Here is a 21,021-nt window from a genome sequence, read left to right as displayed (position 1 = left end):
CCCATGCTCAAAGTCCCACAATGGAATACTACCCAATAGCAAAAAGGAACAGTCTCCTGATACACAGAACAACATGGCTGCATCCAGTGATGTTATGCTGAGGGTAGGCAACCGGACACAAAAGATCACACACTACATGAAACTCTAGGAAAAAAACACCACCACCTAATCTACAGTGAACTAAAACAGATCAGTGATTTGGAGGGTCCGGGGCGAGGACAGGGTGCAAGGGACACTTTGTGGGGAGATAGGATGAAAATGTTCTGTAGTTGAGACGGCGGTCGTATGACCGTTATCAAAACTCAAACTCTATAACTGATACCTGTCTCCTATCACTGTCATTTATACTTTAATAAAAAAATGAATACAATAATTTTTATTTGTGTATTTATTCATGGTTGTTTATGCAAAAAAGATTTAGTATCAACCCAAACTAAAATCCCATAGTACACCTACAGGAGTGAGCTGATCAGCATGAAGTAAATGTGGGCTAGAGGCTGTAATTAGAAATTGACTAGATGTTTGTAAGAAATGTCAGCTTAGCCTGACCTATGGTGGTGCAGTGGATAAAGCGTCGACCTGGAAATGCTGAGGTCGCCGGTTCGAAACCCTGGGCTTGCCTGGTCAAGGCACATATGGGAGTTGATGCTTCCTGCTCCTCCCCCCTTCTCTCTCTCTCTCTCTCCCGTCTCTATAATGAATAAATAAAATCTTTAAAAAAAAAAAAAGAAAGAAATGTCAGCTTAAATATTAGCTTAAAAAGTTAAGAGGAAGCAAGTGTCAGATTTATCTGGGGGGCTTATTAAAACATAGATTGTTGGGCACTACACTTGACCTTCTGATTTAATAGGTCTGGGGTAGAGCCTAAGAATCTGCATTTCTAATAGCCACCCCCCCCCCCCCAGGTGCTGCTGCTGCTGCTGCTGAGAACTATTAGAGTCATAGAAATCGAGGACATCAATGGAGAGGAAAAATAAACCCTTAAAAAAGTTTTGCATTGGCCACACCAAGTTTTGAATCTAGCTTTCACTACTTCCTAGCAGGGGGACCCTTGGACTTCACCTTCTTTGAGTGTCAGGTTCAATGTAGAAGTTAAAGGTGATAAATTTACAGCTCTTAGCAGAGTCCCTGGCACACAGCCTGTGTGGATTCCAAGGTAGTGATTATGGTATGGGGCGGTAGATTAGGTTTCTAGGAAGTGTTTGACTTAATCCTCAACAAAATACAGCTTCAGCATGTTTTTTTAGTCTCAGATTTGTGTGTATAGAAAATGGGGAGGTAGGAGGGACAAATTCTGGCAAAAAAAATGTGAGGGATAGTGGATGAAAGATGGCAATTGCCAATTACTCAGCCAGTATTAGCCCCTTCCATCCGAGGACGACCACCTATCTTAGAATTGACAGCGGAGCCCCAATTTCAAATGCTCTGTCTCAGGGCCCCTTTATTCTCTACTCATGCTAACAAATCACATACCTGAAGCTTTCATTTTCTCAGCCTCCTGGGTGTCTCCACTTCTGAACTCATTTGCATAACTCTTTGTAGAATCCCTTAGGTGACTATTAAAACTGGGAAAACTCATCAGCCATAAACCAGTCTTTCTAAGTTGCAAGAAAAACCAGTCTTTCTAAATTGCAAGAACCTCTCTGGAGACCACACTAAAAAGTGAAATTGTGGGTCTCTCAAGAAGCTTGGGTTTGAGATAAATCAGTCAAGAGTAAAGACAACAGAGGTCCCTAGGCATTTACCTGCACTCCCCGAGAGCATCCGAGGCTCGGCCGCTGGGCTCCCGCGGGCTCCCAGAGCCAGGCAGCTCCTGCGGGCTCCCAGAAGCCAGGCAGCTCCCCAGGCCCAGCCTGTCCAGCTCAGCCCTCTCTTTCCTCATGACGTCAGAAGGCCTCTTTTCAGCAGGCAAATGGCATCCGCCGGGTGCTGACTCCCCTTCTCCTCAGGGCCCACTCCTTCCCCTCCCTGTGATTTGCGCATATGGCCCAACCAACTGTGCTTGTTATGGGAACAAGATTCCGACAGGTTTTTCACCCGGAGTCCCTTCCGCTGCCAGGCACTACAGGGCCTTGCTTTAGTTTTTACTTAAATTGTGCTGCTTCTTCATGTTTGCTCCCAAAAGGCAGGCCAGGAGAGCAAGAGGTCACAAACCCTCGCCCCTCTCAGGGCCACAGGGATCAGATTGCTCTGGCCCAGGAAGGGGCCTATTTGCAATCCCCTGTGGAAGGGAGATGGCAGGGGTCACACAGACCACCTCTTCCCAACGGGGCTGTCCCTGCCTCTCTTCTGAAGACTCTTGGAGAGCCCTTGGCAGTCCTACCCCTAGCAACCGTTTCCACCAGAACTTAAGGAATGTCTGACATTCTCCAGATTAGGAAAATCTGTTTATTAATAAACCTCTTTCCCTGAGATTAGGGCCATTTCCTGTTTTACCACCATATCCCCAGTGTCTAGTGCAGAGAAGATGAGGAATAAACAAATTTGTACAAGCAGTGAAGACTTCTTGTATTGAGTGCGAGTGAGGAAGGCCACACACAGCACAAAGCCCCAATTTTCTGCATCCTCTGTGGAAAGCAGGGTGGAAGGACTTTTACTCAGCGATGCTGTGAACTACCTGCAATCTTTCTTTTCCAAAATTCAAATTAAATTTATTTATTCATTTTTTTTAGAAAGGAGAGAGAGAGAGACAAAGAGAGAGAGGAAGGGGAGAGAGAAGGGGGGAGGAGCTGGAAGCATCAACTCCCATATGTGACTTGACCAGGCAAGCCCAACAAACTTCAAATTAAATGAAAACATTGGTGAGTGAATAAGCTATTGGTCCATATACTCTCCCACCATTTATCAAATGCTGTCTGATGTGTTAAAAAATCAATGGAGATGTGCCCTTTGAAGAACTTTTATTACATAGTGTTTTGTTTCCAATAAGTGGTGTGACCCATGATTAGAATAACAATTGTAACCTTTTGTTGTGAGTGTTGAGCGCTCATCCAGGCTTGTTTCATTTAACTTTCTTAACAACTCTTCAAGGGAGGGGGGTGTCAGTGAGTTTTCACTAGTATAAGGACTATGAAGATGATGTTCAGAGAGGTTAGGTGCCTTCCCAAAGGTCACACAGCCAGGAAAAAGATGGTAGATTTCAACCCAAACACTCTTCTAATATGGCCTTTGTTTTCTAATTGAGGAACATAATATTTATCTCTTAAGGCAGTGTTGAAGATTGAGTTGTGTAATGCTGGTGGCCGGAGCCAGGCAGGTCCACACTGGATTTGGGCAGAGGGTAGAGAAACTGTGGAGCCGGATAGCTTTGGTCCATTTCATTTAATAGAGTCTCACGGTGGTAGACAAGCAAACGGGAAAACCGCTTCTCAGGCAAACAAATAGCAAAAATGGCCCCTGACAGTGGCAGGCAGGCATTCCACAATCCACCATCCGCCCTGGGGGCAAGCACCCGCAGCCTTACATAGACTATACACACATGGTGCTGCCGTGTGCTCACAGACTAATCAGGCAAAGAACAAGCGAGCAAGCCTAACACAGCTGTTTTCCCAACAGCTTGGGTAACTTTTTTTTAATATAAGAGAAAGATTCTTTAGAAAGTCACAGCCTGACCTGTGGTGGCACAGTAGATAAAGTATCAACCGGTAATGCTGAGGTCGCTAGTTCGAACCCCCGGGCTTGCCCAGTCAAAGCACATGCAGAAGCAACTACAAGCTCATGCTTCCTGCTCCTCCCCCCCGCCTTTCTCTCTCTCCTTTTGAGAGCTACAGTGTGAGATGCAGGCTGAGCACCAATGGCACCTGGAACTGGAGTGGTTTCTAGAGAAGGAGTTGCAGGTTTGTGAGCTCCAGTTTGCCCTGGAAGCAGAATGTTGGCACGGGCAGCTTCTGGAGAAACAATTGCAGATTCAGAAGCTCGAGCCTCAGCTTCAGGCTGAGAGCCGGCAGTCACAGGAGCCAAAATGGTTGTTGAAGCAGCATCCTGCTGGCAGAGTGGCTCTGAGTTGGTAGTTGGTGGGAGCAGGTGTTTCCAACTTCTCCTTTTCTGAGTAGAAGGCTTGGGCTGAAGCTGTCATTTGCAGACTCAGAGCCTGGCCAGTGGTCACCCAGAAGGTAAAAATCCAGCATCCAAGAGTGCCCCAGGGGCAGGCACAATGCCCACCACAGGTAGTGGAGTGCTCTGTGGTCCAGCCCTACACCCAGGCGAGCTGATGGAGTTTGGGGCGAAATTCAGGCAGAAACCCATTGAGCCCCTGGCAGCCTGGTTGCTGCGGTTGTGGGACATAGGGGGTGGATGGCATCATGTTCTTTGGAACAAAGATGGACAGTAAGGCTGTGAGGGCTGCTGCCCATGCTGCTCCCCTGCCTAACAAGAGAAATGGGCCTGAAAAGGTTACCTGAACACAGATGTGGGCAGATTTGATTGCAGCCAGGGAAGATAGGGAGAAAGTAGATGACAAGCCTAATAAAGTCTTGTTGGAGCTTTGGCAGCAGCTTGAATCAGAATAGAGGTTCCAGCCAGTAAAAAAGCTGGGGAAGTGGGTGCCCCTGGCATCTTCCAGGAAAATGGCTGGCTTTCAGGTTGCAGGGTCCCCAAAAGCCATTGTCCCAGTTTGCATAGGGGGAAGGGTGAGGGACCCGTCTAACAGATACAGGTGGGGGTCAGAGGCCCCATGTGAAATTGGCAATCCACTGATGCCCTTCTAACGTGCTGCAGGTGTTGGCATTGCCAGTAATGGATTTTTATCTTGATGATTTGCACAGACAGCTGGGCTGTCTATCATGGACTGCTTCTCACCCAGTTTCAGAGATGCACCAATGTCACTTTCTTCAATGAACATGGCCCTGGACTGTACAGGCCCCCCACCTTAGATGGGTGGTGTTATTGGCACTGTGAGGTAAGGAGCTAGAGGTGGGCCTCCAGTTAACTCCCTGGGCAGAGTGCTCAGGGAGACATTGTGAAGGGCACCTTTGTAATTGTCATTTTGGTATGTATGTAATGTACCTATTGTGAGGTGAACAATCCTAAAGGGGTGGAATGTGGGGCAGCTGTGTTAGGCTTGCTTGCTGGTTTACCAGCTGCAAGCACTTTGCCTGATTGGTGCGAGTGTGTGGCTGCACCATGTGTGCATAGTCTATGTAAGGCTATGGGTGCTTGCAATCGGAGGGATTGCAGATGGCGGATGGCCTGCCTGCCACTGTGAGGGGCCATTTTGCCTGAGAAGTGGTTTCCCCTGCCTGTGTGCTTGTCCACCGTTGTGAGACTATTAAACGGAATGGCCCAACTTTTTCCAGCTCTGCAGTTTCTCTACTGTCTGCCCAAATCCAATGTGAACCTGCCTGGCCTCGGCCACCAGCAATATACTACCAAAGTGTGAGAACCATGCTACAATGATACACGAAATCATAGGAGAGCTAGAAAAACAAGTAAATACAAAATTCCCATGAGGTCCAGGTGTAAAGAGAGAGCAGGGGGCCTGACCAGGTGGTGGCGCAGTGGATAGAGCGTCGGACTGGGATGCGGAAGGACCCAGGTTCGAGACCCCGAGGTCGCCAGCTTGAGCACGGGCTCATCTGGCTTGAGCAAAGAGCTCACCAGCTTAGACCCAAGGTCGCTGGCTCCAGCAGGGGGTTACTTGGTCTGCTGAAGGCCCGCGGTCAAGGCACATGTGAGAAAGCAATCAATGAACAACTAAGAAGTTGCAACGCGCAACGAGAAACTGATGATTGATGCTTCTCATCTCTCTCCATTCCTGTCTGTCTGTCCTTGTCTATCTCTGCCTCTGTAAAAAAAAAAAAAAAAAAAAAAAAGAGAGAGAGAGAGCAGGGGGTGGCCAAAGATGTTAGGCCAGAGAAAGCATCAGCCTTATATGGTCTCCTCAGTGCCCCCTGGACTTGGGAGGACCAGGCCTCAGGAACTATCAGTAATGGCTATGACCACACGGCTGCCCTTGTGCCAACAGGGGCCTGGAGGCAGCCACTGGCAGCATGTCACTGTGCTTGGGCCATTGTTGGACTGCTAGTGAGGAGCACCTGGTTGTGCTGCACTTCTTGATTGGGCAGATCACCCACCTCAGCCTCGCTTTTAATCTGATTAAATATTTCCCAACCAGACACCCCCCTGAGGCTCCCTGGGTAAGGCGGTCTGTTCTGCCTGCTGATAGAGGTGAGACCTCAGACCCAGAGCCTCCATGGAACCTTGATTACTATTTGGCAGCTCTTAGGGTATGAGCAATCAGCTTTGTCCTCATCTGGAGACTCAGAAGAAATAGGACCTGGAAGTTCCTTCAGCTACCAGGCAGCACAGGGCCTTGCCTAAGTTTTTATGTAAAATGTGATTCTTCGCTTTTGCTCTGTAATGCTGGTGGTTGAGGCCAGGCAGGTTCGCATTGAATTCGGGCAGACGGTAGAGGACCTGTGGAGCCAGAAAGCGTAGGGCCACACCAGTTTATTGAAGGCTTACAAAAGCAGGCAAGTGAATAAACAAAAAAGGAAAAGAGTTAATAAAGGAAAACCTGCTTCTTGCAGTGAAGGACAAGGGAGCAGGAAAACCGTACCTCGTAGTGGCGGGAAAGCGATCTGGGAGAATCGCCCAGAGGGAAAACACCCTAGCCTTACATAGACCATACACACATGGCACTGCCACGGGCTCATGCACTAATCAGGCAAAGTGCTTGCAGCCAGTAAACCAGCGAGCAAGCCTAACACAGCTGCTTTCCCTGCATGCTCTCTGAAGTCAGGCTAGGAGAGCAGGAAGTTGCACATCCTCATCTCTCCCAGGGCCACAGGGATCAAATTACTCTGGCCCAGAAAGGGCCCATTTGCAATCCCCTGTCCTCCCCACTTTCTCCCACCCCCTTACCAACAGTCAGAAAGAGGTAGGGAGGAGGCAGGGGTCACTGCAGACCACCTCTTTCCAAGGGTCTGTCCCTACTTCTGCAAGAACCCCTAGACTGCCTTTGGCAATCCCACCGGATGGAAACTTCTTCCCATTGACCTTTCCTTCCACCAGACCTAAGGAATGTCTGACATTTCCATTTAATATACCTTGAAAATATTTTTAAATCAACATATTATTTATCTACTTCACTCTTATTTATTTATTTACCTATTCATATTTTATTCTTTTTTTTTTTTTCTTAAATGAGAAATAAGGATGCAGAGGGACAGACTCCTGAATGTACCCTGACCGGGATCCATCTGGCAAGCCCCCTATGGGGCAATGCTCTGCCAGTTAGGGGCCTTTGCTCCATTGCTTGGCAACTGAGCTGTTTTAGCACCTGAGGTGAGGCCATGGAGCCATCCTCAGCACCCGGTGCCAACTTGCTCAAAATGAGCCGTGGCTGTGGGAGGAGAAGAGAGAGATAGAGAGAAGGGAGAGAGGGAGGGGTGGAGAAGCAGATGGTCACTTCTCCTGTGTGCCCTAACCAGGAATCAAACCTGGGACATCCACATGCCAGGCTGATGCTCTACCACTGAGCCAACTGGCCAGGGCTACCTATTTATATTTTATTGCATTTTTGAGTAGGTAACCTAGTCATATAGTTTGAAATTCAAGTAGTGTAAAAAAAGTACTTATTTTTTCACCTATGCAAAGTGTTGTTCACCTATGCTCAGTTCCCACTGCTGCTACATTTGTGTGAATTTCTTATGTTCCTTTCTTTCCAGAGATCCTTTATTGCATGTAAAGTCAAATGCTAAGATATTTTCTCCCTCTTGCCTTTTTACCCAAACTTGGATTCACATGTTTCTTTTTTCTAATCTTGGCCAACTTTTCTTAGCAATACAGAAAGACATTTCTAATTTTTTCTGACAGCTGCCTAGTGTCTCACTGCTTACAAGTACCATAATTAATTTAGCCAGCCCTGAGATGGTGAAGGTCATTTGAGTCGCTTACTACTACTTATAACTACAAACATTATGCTATTAAGAAAATATCGTAGTGGTTTTCAAGTAGGTTGTCCCAATGTATTAGAGTTCTTATTTCATCATGTTCTTGGCAACCCTGTGTATTAGCAAATAATTTTTAAAATCTTTATCAAGAAACTATGTAAAATGCATTTTATGTTTTAAAATGGGTTTCTTTTATTAAAAGCACAATTGAGCATATTTTCAAATATTTGTGAACCTTTTTATTTTTCTGCCAGCTGTCTTTTTATATCCTTTGTCATTTTAAATTGGGTCATTAGTCTTTTTCATTGATTTACAAAGAGATTTTTATATATTAAGGAAATATTATGTCTTTAAAGACAATCCTGAGAAAAGTCTACCACCTCCTGTAGGAATATACTATGAAAATATGCAGAGTTAGGATGACATTAAGAGACAGTGAGGCACCGTAGGGCAAAAGCCCTGAGTGGACGAGAGCCCAGGGACCTCTCTGACCCCGTACTAGAAACAGTGCATGCTGGAAATAGCACAACAGCAGGATAAGATTCAGCAACACAGAATATGTTTAGGTTCTCAGAACAGAGATTAGAAGTCAGCATGTTCCTTGTACTTTACTCCCTGAAAACGTCCGCTGTCTGCTTCCTTGAGTATTTTGTACTGGCTAATAACTATCTAAGTAAGGCTGGGGACCAGGCTTCAGTCCCTTGGTCTGCTGACCAGGGCTTTGCCTCCCCTCAGCCCCTTGGAGCACGTCATCTGGTCTCCGAGTAGTTCACTGTCACCGCGACAACCTCCATTCCTGCTTGGCTAATCACATGTGTTAATAATTTTAACTGTACTGACCTCTCTGAAATTACTCTAAAAGGCTCAGCCTGAAAAGTGATGTTAAGAGAGACTTTGGGTCTGAAGCCCTCTGCCTTTCTGCCCTTCTGTGGCTGGCCTATAGTCCTTGCTCTGCTCATGTCTATCTAACTGCCTACCACATTTTGACCTATCTGTAAGACAGGACAAATTTCTATTTACTAAACTTCTATTTTACCCGGAAATGACCCTTTGAAACCCCCAGGGTGCATTAGCTCAGGATGTCTTATGTACCTCTATCTCCCTTTCTATTTCTGAACCTCTCATGAATGGAGTGTTTCTGACTCATGTATGTGGGCTTCCCATACATATATATGTATTAAATTTGGTTATTTTTTTCTTGCTAATCCATCTCATGTTTAATTGATTATTAGACCAGCCAGAAGAACCTTAAAGTAGAGAAAAGTTTGTCCCTCTCCCATGCAATCTAATACTTATCTTTAATTCTTTCCAAACTCTCCATTATAATGTATTGATAAAATCATTTTCTTTTTTTTCTTTTTTTTTTTTTTCCATTTTTTTATTCATTTTTTTTTTTTTTTTAGAAAGGAGAGAGGGAGAGAGAGAGAGAGAGAGAGAGAGAGAGAGAGAGGAGAGAGAGGAGAGAAAGACAGAGAGTGGGGGGAGGAGCAGAAAGCATCAACTTCCATATGTGCCTTGACCAGGCAAGCCCAGGGTTTTGAACCGGCAACCTCAGCATTTCCAGGTCGACGTTTTATCCACTGCGCCACCACAGGTCAGGCGATAAAATCATTTTCAATAGAATCTAGCACATCAAGTAAAGACATTTTTTTCCTGACGATACTGTCCTGGTGATGCCCTTCTCCCTCCTATTGTAGCTCTACGGTTTAGGCTGCACCACAACCAACGGGGGCTGTGCTGCGCCCAGTGTCATTACATCTAGAAGCCCACTTGGACAATTTCCGAGAGAGTAAACCTGTAGTTTTTGATGGGGTAAGATAGGTATAGTCAATTTTCTGGATGGCACAGAGGTGGAAATGCAGGATCCCAGCCGTTCTTTTGTAGATGTGAATATAGTTAATCCTTCTGCTGTTAGTCTTCCCCTGCCTCCTGGGGCGTTCTGTGCTTCTGACTTCTGTGCCCCACAGAAGGCTCTGTGGCTAAATTGGATTATTTTTTATTGGCATACCTTTTTGTGACACTTGAGTTTCCTTTTTCTACTCTGCTAAGTCAATTACCACGTTCATTCAACCACTTTTCCATTTTTCCCATCACTCAACGGCTCTCTCTCATTTTCTTCACTTTTGTGGATTTATAACATTTTTATTCATTTCTGAAAAATTGTGAAAAAATTTTGAAATGGGCAAAAAAATATGACTGGGTGCTCTGTCTAGCTCACCTATTTAGGTGATCTTTGCCTTTGGTTATCTTTGATTAGGCTATTTTTCAACTCTGTAGAAATAAAAGTTAACTTATAGAACTGATTGTAATGCAAATATTTCTGGCCAGTAGCTCCACAATTGATTCCTGATCATGGCAATGCAAATAGGTTTTATCCAGTAGAGAATATGAATCTTGTAAATCAAATCTCTATTTGAATGATAATATAAGCAGATTGGAAATGAATACAAGCAGATTGTAACATCTAACTGGTTGCCTAATTAACTAATGAGTTAATTTTAAATCTTTGCTAAGTGTTCCTTTTATGTTTGTATAAGGTTTTGACTTCATCTTTTAGAAAATTATCTTTTTTTTTTTTTTTTTCCTGAAGCTGGAAACGGGGAGAGACAGTCAGACAGACTCCTGCATGCGCCCGACCGGGATCCACCCGGGTTCTGCCCACCAGGGGGCGATGCTCTGCCCCTCCGGGGCATCGCTCTGCCGTGACCAGAGCCACTCTAGCGCCTGGTATAGAGGCCAAGGAGCCATCCCCAGCGCCCGGGCCATCTTTGCTCCAATGGAGCCTTGGCTGCGGGAGGGGAAGAGAGAGACAGAGAGGAAGGGGGGGGGGGGTGGAGAAGCAAATGGGCGCTTCTCCTATGTGCCCTGGCTGGGAATCGAACCCGGGTCCCCCACACGCCAGGCCGACGCTCTACTGCTGAGCCAACCGGCCAGGGCCAAGTTTGTTAGTTTTTTTAAAAAATTGTTTGCTTATGTGTTTGTCTATTTTGCATACAATTATTTAAACAATTCATGCCCACTAGGAAGCAGAACAGCACTCTATGTCCTGTCACCTGGCCTGTGGCTAACATTGCAGAATTAAAGCTCTCAATGTGGATGTGCCTGTTTTCCTGTGTCTGGAGGGTATAATGAAATTACATTACAAAGATTTTTTTTAAATTAAAGGAACCTTGTTTGAATTGGTTTATAGAATACATAAGTGCCTATTAAAATACTGAAAAATAGCCTGACCTGTGGTGGCGCAGTGGATAAAGCCTTGACCTGGAATGTTGAGGTCACCGGTTTGAAACCCTGGGCTTGCCTGGTCAAGGCACATATGGGAGTTGATGCTTCCTGCTCCTCCCTACCTTCTCTCTCTCTCTCTCTCTCTCTTCTCTGAAATGAATAAACAAAATAAAAATAATTTAAAAAATACTGAAAAATAAGATAAACTCCAAATCCATAAAAATGTGTCAAAAATTGTTCTTCCTGCCCTGGCCGGTTGGCTCAGTGGTAGAGCATCAGCCTGGCGTGCAGGAGTCCCAGGTTTGATTCCCAGCCAGGGCACACAGGAGAAGTGCCCATCTGCTTCTCCACCCCTCCCCCTCTCCTCCTCTCTGTCTCTCTCTTCCTCCCCTGCAGCCAAGGCTCTATTGGGGCAAAGGTGGCCCAGGCACTGAGGATGGCTCTATGGCCTCTGCCTCAGGCACTAGAATGGCTCTGGTTGCAACAGAGCGACACCCCAGATGGGCAGATCATCGCCCCCTGGTGGGCATGCCTGGTAGATCCTGGTTGGGCGCATGCAGGAGTCTGTCTGACTGCCTCCCTGTTTCCAACTTCAGAAAAGTACAAAAAAAAAAAATTGTTCTTCCTGAAACTAAACTTAGAAAACTTTTAAGAATCCAAATTCATATAAAGTACATGTTAGGTAAACTAATGTGATTTAATAAAAAAAACAAAAACCAACATGCCTTCTCTGATTTATCACTGTTAAGTATAATATAAGCAGATCAGAAGTGAAAACTTAGAACTGTCATTATTTGAGGCAATATAACCATCATCTACCCAGGAAAAATCAGAATCAACACACCATTTGTTAAAACTGATACAAGTTCAGAAAGTTTGCCGGATATAAAAGCCAACTAAATCAATAGCATTGCCTTATACTAGCCATAACTTACTAGAAAATATAAATTAAAAATATAAGAAATAAATAAGTGAAAAAAAGAAATTGTTCATAAGGGCAAGAAATCTATAAAGAGTATAAGAATTAACAGAAATAAAAACATACAAGATCTCTATGAAGAAAAATTTTAACAATTACTTCTTTTACCCTTTATTTTTATATGAAAGAGACTTTTAAATACAGCATTTCTCTTTCACTCATAATATGTTATGTGCCTAACAGAATTCCACTAATGAAAAAAAAAAAGTGAGAAAAAACATATATGGTGATTAATCAACAACAGAAACCATACCTGGAGAAGGACCCTGAGTTTGGTCTCCCAACAGAGATGAGAACCAGTTGATCTTGCTGGAGACTTGGGCAGGGGCTGTGAGGCCATCCATCTGGTGACCATCTTGGCCTTAACTCCCCCAGATGCTGGGATGGAGCATGAGGGAGATTCCTATGCAGAAACCTTGACACCTCTATTAAAGAACACACAGGGTGGGGGATAGGTGAAGACTTGACTTGGGGGTGGTGAACACACAATACACTGTACAGAGGTGTTCAGAGGGCTCCTGAAACCTGTATAATTATGTTAGCCAGCGTCACCTCAATACAGTTCAAATTTAAAAATAGAACATATAGTTGTGACATGTGAAACACAGGGTTAATAAAGCTGTTGTAATCATTCTAACCTGCATGTCATTTTCCACATGAACAACTGTAAACCTACTTTTGTCCACTCCTGCATAAATTGAATTAAAAGGGAGATATTTGGATTAGATAACATTGTGAAGTTTCCTAGTCCACACAAATTCATCCATGAATTCAATGTACTCCCAAACAAAATTCCAGGTAGAATATTTGTGTGTGTGTGTGTGGGGGGGGGGGGACACACAATAAAATTGCTCTAAAATTTATATGGAGTAATAAGAGTCCATGAATAGCTAAGTCTAAGATTGGAGGGTGGGCCTGACTTGTGGTGGCGCAGTGGATAAAACGTTGACCTGGAATCCTGAGGTCACCAGTTCAAAACCCTGAGCTTGCGCGGTCAAGGCACATACAGGAAGCAACTATGAGTTGATGCTTCCTGCTTCTCCAACCCCCCTGCCTTTCTTTCTCTCTCTCTCTCCTCTCCCTAAAATTAATAAATAAAATCTTTAAAAAAATAAGATTGTAGGGTGGGAATTTGTCTTAATAATATTAAGATATGCTACAATGTCAAATTAATAAATATACTATGGTATAAATTAACACCAGTACAGACTGATAGACCAAAGGAGCAGAATGGAGACTTCACAGACAGACCCCTATGCTTATGGGAAGTCACTGTACAACAGAAGTGATATTACAAATATATTAATTTCTCTATAATTTTTTGCTGAATAATAATAATTAAAGGGCACAAATGTTTTCTCTGATCCCTGTTTTAGTCATATTCCTTAGATTTTATATGTAGTATTTTAAAAAACTTTTTATTTTGATATAATTATAGACTTAGAAAAAGTTACAAAAAGAGTACAAAGAACTCCCATGCACTGACCACTAGGCTTCCTCCAATGGTGGCATCTTCTATAACAATGGAACATTATCAAAACCAAGAAATTGATTGGCACAATTCATATAATTAATTACAAATCTTCCTTAGATTTCAGCATTTTATATGCGCTTATTTTTTGTAAGGCTTTGTGTACAGATCCATGATATTTAATCACATGTATAGATTCATGTAACCACAACCATAATCAAGATACAGAACTGTTCTGTCCCCACAAAGGAATCCCCTCTTTACTCTGTCCCTTTACAGTCATATCCTCCTGCCCCTTCCCTAACCCCCGGCAAACACTGAAGGAGCTGGCCCTCCATCTCTCTAATTTTGTCATTTAGATAATGCCATATAAATGGAATTAAATAGCATGTAACTTTTGAGAGTGGCTTTTTTCACTTTCTTAATGCCGTAAGACCATCCAAATATTGTAAATACCAATAGTTTGTTCCTTCAATTGCTGAGTAGTATTCAGCTGTATGAATGTACCCCAGTTTGTTCAACCCTTCATCAGTTGAAAGACATTTGAATTTTTTTTTTTTTAGTCTTAGGTTATTATAAACAAATAGCTATGGACATTCATGCATGGTTTTTTGGGCAAATACAAGGTTTTATTTCTCTGGGAAAAAATACCCAAGAGTATTCTGGGTTGTATGAAAAGTGTATGTTTAATATTTTAAAAAACTGCCCGGCTCATTTCCAGAGTGGCCCTACCATTTCATATTCCCACTGAAAATGTATGTGTGATGCAGTAACTCTGCATCCTTGTCAATACTGGGCATTATCAGATTTTAATTTTAGCTATTCTGACAAGTCTGTTGTGGTATGTTATTGTGGTTTAATTTGCATTTTCAACAGCTAATGATGTTGAACATCATTCAATGTGTTTATTTGCTATCCTGCTATTGGTGATATCCACTGGTGAAGTATTGATTCAAGTCTTCTGCCCATTTTCTAGTTGGGTTATTTGTTTTCTTATTGTTGCGTTTGGAGTTCTTTACGTAGTTTGTATAGAAGTCCTCTGACAGATATGGAACTTGTAAATATTTTCTCCTATGTAGTCTTTTCCTTATTAATTTCTCACTATTTTGCCATTTCAGTTTTGATTTACTGTTCGATCCAAAGGTGCTTAAAGAGAGTTAATGGGCCTCAAAAAAAAATGGAGTTGAATAATAAATGTCAGCCAGCAGAGAAGTCATCCAGGGCCGATGGGGAAGACATCTTTTTTAGGCAGGGCCCTTAGCTGAGTCTTGAACAGGTGGGGTTTGGGGAAAATATCTGTAGTGATTACAGCAACCTTGAGGATTATCAGTAAGGAGCTATAAAATGGTGAGAGTCCTAAAGTGCAAAATCGCAGAGATTTTCTTGAGACACTCCAGGTGTTATCTTGATACCCCAAATCAGGTGATGCAATGCCCACAGCATTTGAAGAGCGGCACCCTTTTGTGGGCCAAAGGTCCCCATCTATGGCTGCGTGGCAGGAAGAGTTCTTAACACAGTCTGGAGGTCTCCTTAGGAGGGCCATAAATGAAAACGTGGCCAAGGCTGCGCTGATAATCACGGTGCGTGAAGTGCAGGCTATTAATTAACGTACTTGCACAGTCCAGTAACTCAGAGGACACAGGGCGAAGGGAGGAGGGAGAGGACAGCATGAGACTAGGTCCCACCCGCCTGGGGACAGTCTGATGAAGGCCAGATGGGGATAATAGGAAAGAACTCCTGGATGTGCAACCCGACTTGGCCCTTCTCTGCCAAGATCACTGCAGCACCAGACCCATCAAAATTCAGCAGAATTAGTTATGAAAGTCAGTCAAAGATGGCTTCTTAGAGAAAGGGCTTTTTCAGCAGGTTCCCAAGAATATTCTAGAAAGGGAAGAACTGAGCATTTGGGGGGGGGGGGTAGGGAATGAGAAGAACAACAGCATAGTACAGGAACCATCATGTTCACTTCAGGAGACAAGCATGCCTCAGACAGAAAGGGTATGTCCAGGAGCGTCAGGCAGGGACCTCTGACAGAGGTCTGGAACACCAAAATGAGGAGGGAAGATGCCTCAGGCCAGGAATGAAAGTGCTCCTTGTGGGCACAGGCAGTGCCCCGCATTCTCTGGCCCCCACTCTTGTCATGGTGTCTGAGATGTCAAGGAGGTCTAGGCTCGTTCCTTCAGATTAAGACATCGCCCCCTTCTGGTTATTCTTTCAGAAGCAAAACAGTCTAAAGATACTTCTTTACTCTCATGTTCCACGCACACAATGGGCGAGCCCAAGTAAGTGTATCTCATGAGGCTAGGTCTGCTAGACGTTTCCTCCTCTTACCTTCCCAAATACCTACCAGCTGAACCTGATGTGACATTTCCTGTGTGAGTGTCCTAGCCATGACCCTGGCCTGATTGGGTGATCAGTATACATTTATGGGGACATCTCAAGCCACTAATGCCATTTTGAAACTAGTATCTGATATTCGGATATTGCCTCATCTATTTAATATCATTGGTAGTTTTGGGGGTGTTTTGAGCGTAAAACAACAGAAATTCTCTCACTTCAGGAGACCAAGGTCCAAAATCCAGATAGGGAAAGGGCTGGTTCCTTCTGGAGGCTCTGAGCGAGAATCAGTTTGGGGCCGCGCTCTCAGCTTCTAGCGGCTACAGGCAATCCTGGGCATTCTTCGACTTGTAGACACATCACTCTACTTTTTGCTTCCATATTCAAATCACCTTTCTTTACTGTGTCCTATAAGGATTAGAAAATTGTTGGATTTAGGGCTGACTCTAATCCAGTATGATTTTATCTTAATCTCTACCATAATCACTTCTCCATCGTGTTTTCAGTAAATTAATAAGAGAACCACCATCTTATTCTTTCCCCTAATTCTTGGTTTCTCTAGTATTCAAAAGAGCAACCTGAGGTCTGTTAGCTCTTCCCTCTCCCTTTTCTAGCTCCTCGAGTCCAGACTCTAAAATATGGTCTCATGAATTGAGCCCAGTCTATGTCATCACAAAGACCAGGTGCCAATCCCAGTGCTGCCTTGTGGTTCTGCCTGTAAAGCCCGATAGAGAAAAAAGGGAGTCCTGCCATCGGCTGATAGATCGTACTCAGGAGGTCCAGAGGATGGGGCACAGCACTTCGTCATGGTTTCCATGGAGATCTTGTCAGTCCACAGAAGCACACTGTTCGTGTTTCTGAACTCCTGTATTAGCAATTGATTGCTGTATAACAAATTATCCCATAATTCAGTAGTTTGAAACAAGATAAACATTTATTATCTTATGCTTTCTGTGGGTCAGGAGCTTGAGAGTGGCTTAGGTGGGCAGAGGATCTACTTTCCAAGGTGGTTGTGATGAGAGGCCTCTGCTGCTGTCCAGGTGGGCCTCTCCCCGGGGCTGCTGCGGTGTCCTCGTGACAGGTGCTGGATTCCCTCAGCTGAGTGATCCAAGAGAAAGAGCAAGGGGAAAGTTCTAGCCCTGGCTGATGGCACAGTGCATAGAGCATCATTCCAGAACACCAAGGTCGCCCGTTCAATCCCAGGGTCACTGGCTCGACTCCAAGGTCAACAGTCTAAGGGTACCAGCTGGATCCCGCAGTTGTGGGTTTGATCTCGGACAGCACAGTTGATGATTCTCTCTCTCTCTCTTCCCTCTTCCTCTTTCTAAAAAAAGAAAGAAAGAAAGAAAGAAAGAAAGAAAGAAAGAAAGAAAGAAAGAAAGAAAAAAAAAGAAAAGAAAGAAAAAATGCTATTTTTGTATAACTTAGCCTCAGAAGTCGCATACCATCCATCACTTCTGACACCAGTTCATATTCAAGAAAGGGGTGGGGGAAATTAGGCTCTGCCTTGTGAAAGAAAACATGTCAAAGAATTTGCCAAAGTAGTTTTTTTTTAAAGGATTTTTATTGATTTTACAGAGAGAGAGAGAAGAGAGATGGAGGGGGAGGAATGAGAAGTATCAATTCATAGTTGCTTCATTTTAGTTGTTCATTGATGCCTTATCGTATGTGCCTTGACCGGGCAAGTGCAGGGTTTTGAACTGGCAACCTCAGCATCCTAGGTTGACACTCTGCTGTGTCACCACAGGCCAGGCAAATTTGCCAAAATATTTAAAAACGACCACAGATCATTTCTCACTAGGCCTCCATCCTTCTCTTCCCCTGTCTTTGTTTACTTAGTCTTATGAATACTCTGCTCTCCCTACCTCTAACCCCCACCCCATGGTCCAGGACAGGGGTCGGGAACCTTTTTGGCTGACAGAGCCATGAACGCCACATATTTTAAAAAATAATTCCATGAGAGCCATGCAATATGTTTAACACTAAAAACAAGTCAATGTGTGTATTTTATGTAAGACCAACACTTTTAAAGTACAATAAGTCACTGAATTCTTTTTAATAACGTTGTTATGCTGTTGCTAACCAATGATGAATAAAGTACTTCTTACCATTAATGCAACTTCTGGTGCTGCATGGTTTTGCTGATGGCTTTGTAGTCTGGTTGATACATGGTGAGGTTAAGCTTCATATAGGCATTGAGACTTCCATCCGTTAAACGTGATCAGTCTTAACATTCTTTAGATGTGAGAAAGACTGCTCACATGCATACGCAGAGCCAAACATTGTCAGTACAGCAATACTCACACGCTGCAGTGTGTGGTATGTGACGGGAAGCACGTTCCAAGTTTTGACAATCAGCTGGTCCGCGGGTTGAAGTTTTTTCATTTCTCCCCACTTGTGTTTGCTCGCCAACTCTGCTTGCTGTCGTGCAAGTCTTTCCAAATCTTCATTCAGTGACTTGAACTTATTCACCCACATGTCTGAGGCCTTGAGGTCAGCAGTTTGTAGCTCAAAATCTCTGACAGAGACACCGGGGATGTAACTCAGGTCGGCCCTGTCCACTGCACACTCGTGTGGATGGGTGATGAACTTAAAAAGACAAGTGTGCTCACAAAATTCTCCAAAGCGCACTTTGAATGACTGCAGGAGATTAGATGTGAAGCCCGCTAGCTGCTGGAGATCAAGATGTTGAGCAGAGTCACTTGCTGTGCATGCATCTTTAAACTCTCCCAGTTTTTCAAAGTGTAGTAAACGACCTGTTTCAATGTCGGAGATGAAGAGTTCCAGCTTGTTTTCAAATGCAAACACTGCTTGTTGAAGGGATAAGACTGTATTTCCAACGCCTTGCATTTTCACATTGAGCTGGTTCAGATGTTCAGTCATGTCCACGAGATAGTAGAACTTCAGGAGCCACTCAGTGTTAGCTAACGTTTTTCATTTCAAGAAAAGTCTGGATTTCGCTCAGACAAGCTGCGAAATGGCTGAGCACCTTCCCTCTTGACAACCAACACACATTGCTGTGCAGAAGCAGACCAGGATAATTATTCCCAACTTCATCCAGCAGTGTTTTAAACTGGCGATCATTTAAAGCTCGGGCAAAATAAAGTTGACCACCTGAATGACCAGCGACATCACCTCACCAAGCTGCTCGCCACACATCTGAGCACAAAGCACCTCCTGATGTAAGATGCAGTGAAAACTTAGGATGGGTCTCTTTTCATGTTCACAAAGAAGCACTATGAATCCTCTGTTTTTCCTCACCATGCACAGAGCACCATTAGTACATACCAAAATAAGTTTATCCATTGGTAGATTTTTTCTTTAGCGAATTCAGTGAAAGACTTGAATAAATCCTCCCCTCTTGTTGTTTCTTTCATAGGCAAAACAGCAAGACTTTCCTCACGTAGTGTGTCACGGACAGCCTACCTTGCAATCACGCTGAACTGGGGTAAATGACTTACGTCTGTTGACTCATCCAAAGCGAGAGAAAAGAATGGTGCTGCATTTATGTCCTTCACTTGTGTTGCCTCAATTTGATTTGCCATCATGATGGTACGATCATGAACAGTTCTTGCCAACAGAGGCATGTCTTTTATTCATTTGATTATCTTGTCTTTATTCGAAAAGTCATCAAAAAGTTCACTGGCAACATCAAGCATGAATGTTTTGGCATACTCCCCATCTGTGAATGGCTTTCTGTTTCTCACAATTGCTAAAGCATCAGCAAAGCTAGCTGAATTTCAGTCACCTTGTTGGGTCCAAACACAGAGTTGCTGCTGACTAGCTTGCACTCTGCACAGTAGCTCTTGACATGCCTTCTTCCTGCTGTCCCCCGCTAGATATTTCGATGCAAATGTAGTATGGTGTGTGTTGAAGTGCCACTTTATATTTGACTGTTTCACTGATGCAATTTTATCATTGTATATTAGACACACTGCAGAACCTGCTCTCTCCACAAAGGCGAATTCCTCTGTCCATTCCTGCTGAAAAGTATGATACTCCTCATCTATTTTTCTTTTAGCCATCTTCTTCATCAAAAGGGTTTCTGCAATTAGCTAGCTGACTACTTGATTAAAAGGAGGGAAGTTTACTTCTTGACCTCACAATGACCTGTGTATGTTAGGCATTATCCAATAAAAATTTAGTGTTGTCCCAGAGGACAGCTGTGATTGGCTCCAGCCACCTGCAACCATGAACATGAGCTGTAGGAAATGAATGGATAGTACTACATGAGAATGTTTTATATTTTTAACGTTATTATTGTTTTATTAAAGCCATCAAAAGAGCCACATCTGGCTCGCGAGCCATAGGTTCCCGACCCCCGGTCCAGGATCTCTGCCAGAGTGGCATGTGTGTGATGGTGAGGGTGGGTGCTGAATAAGCTCACAAAAATCTCTTCTTGTTTTATATTCCAAAGAACGTTCTCACTAAAAGGTGAGTGAGGAGAAAAAGGAAGAGGTTAGGGGGAAAAAAATACCCTATTTTGACACATGAAAGTACGTAACTTGAAGCAATTTCACTAACTTGTCAGAGAGATTCAGTTTTTTTTTTTTTATCAGGAGGTTGGGGGTAATAACATAATAGGACTATTTCAGTCACAGGTAACTGAACTCCAACTCATACTAGTCAAGGAAAAACAAAAAGTTTAGTTGGCTCAGAAGTGAAAAGCGGAGGTTTGGGACAGGTGCCTGGCAGGGCTGGACCCTGACACATGAACGAGGAAGCGCCTCTTCCTCTCTTGTCTCTGCCTCGTGTCAGTAGGGCTCCCTCCCCCTGATGGCTCTCAGCAGCTCCAGGCTGACCTCCGACCCCCTTTGCACCCCCAAGTGATGGGAGCATCTTTCCCCCAGTGGTTTAAGCTAAAAACGTGAGATGGTGTCCTTGTGCCAGCCCTCGTGACCCTGGGCTTGACCGGCCCAGCCCGTGCTGTGCAGCCGGCCTGGAAAGGGGCTGGGACGAGGGGGTAGGTCCTGTCTGACCGCAAGGATTGAGTGTTCCTTCCAGAGGAAAGGGGACCAGACTTGGAACAAGCAAGCTGACAGTGGTCCACTCCGCTGATGAACACCGAAGCAGATAGATGTTTAAGTGGCAATTGATGGGAAATGTTTTTTTCTGGA

This window comes from Saccopteryx leptura, chromosome 10, assembly GCF_036850995.1.
Source record: "Saccopteryx leptura isolate mSacLep1 chromosome 10, mSacLep1_pri_phased_curated, whole genome shotgun sequence".
NCBI lineage: Eukaryota > Metazoa > Chordata > Mammalia > Chiroptera > Emballonuridae > Saccopteryx > Saccopteryx leptura.
The sequence above is the reverse complement of the archived record's forward strand: the minus strand, read 5'-3'. Positions refer to the sequence as shown.